We start from the raw sequence: 1,063 nt of genomic DNA on the forward strand, positions 1-1,063 counted from the left end.
CACACACACACACACACACACACACACACACACACACACACACACACATACACAGCTTCAAAATTTCCAAGTTCGAAAAACGTATTTGTGCGAATAGAAAAAATAAAATATATTTGCATAACTTTTATGAAAATATATTCGTTACGATTAACTATATTAAACTAATAATTATATAAGTTTTCTTCGAAACTTCAAAGTTCGAATGTCGAAGCCTTTAAACCAAATCATTTTTTATATGTCGATATTTTTTACACGTCGATATTTGATGATAATATAGGAGATCTTTTTTCTCTTAATTTAGTTATTACTTTTAATTAGTTTGTATTTTCAACTTTTGTGTTTTATATTTAAGTATACTATATTGACAGGCAAGCATATGTATATACAAATTAGGAGGTATCGCTTCTTATTTAATTTTGCAATCGTTATCTTTGTTAATATTTTATCTATTACTGCTACAGAATATCCTTTTTATATTAGAATATCCCTTTTCTCTCTTGCTTTTTTTTCTCGATTTTCTGTTTTTATCATGCGTCGTCGTGACCACAAAATTTTATCGAAGCGCGAGAGTGGACGGTATCGTTTGTTCGCGGTAATTTGCGAGCGGAACTGAATCCGGGTCGGGGATTTATAGTTGGTTTTAATATACGGTTTTGGAAAATGCACGCAAGCGAGTGACTCGTTCTAATATTATACTGTTCGCGTTTTTTCATTGCTTTTGAAAAATACGAGAAAGATACTACGGCCAGGAGCAAAAAATAAAGCACAAGAATTTTTCTCGTTACTTCCCTTCAAGTTTCGCTTTAGTGCTCTTTTAATTCGTCCGTCTCACATTTATATTGCATATTTAACGTTAAGCATAGCCACTTGATTCTTACTTCACAGTCTGACAAAAATTTAATTCAAATTTTATATTTTGGATGTACATAATTATATTTAATATATGTGAAGTATATTAATTCATAGAGTCGATGATATATTAAAAATATAAAATTTAAAAAATATAAAATTTAAAAAAAATAAAATTTGCAATAGAGAGAGAGAGAGAGAGAGAGAGAGAGAG

The 1,063-nt window shown here is 29.8% G+C and overlaps 1 protein-coding gene across 1 annotated transcript in view; it reads left to right on the forward strand.

The window, feature by feature from the left end:
- The window catches only part of LOC108687571 (cadherin-87A-like), a 279,899-nt gene that overhangs the window by 104,605 nt on the left and 174,231 nt on the right, over positions 1–1,063 (forward strand). The gene's annotated exons all lie outside the window — the stretch shown is intronic.

Source organism: Atta colombica, unplaced genomic scaffold, assembly GCF_001594045.1.
Source record: "Atta colombica isolate Treedump-2 unplaced genomic scaffold, Acol1.0 scaffold208, whole genome shotgun sequence".
Classification (NCBI taxonomy): domain Eukaryota; kingdom Metazoa; phylum Arthropoda; class Insecta; order Hymenoptera; family Formicidae; genus Atta; species Atta colombica.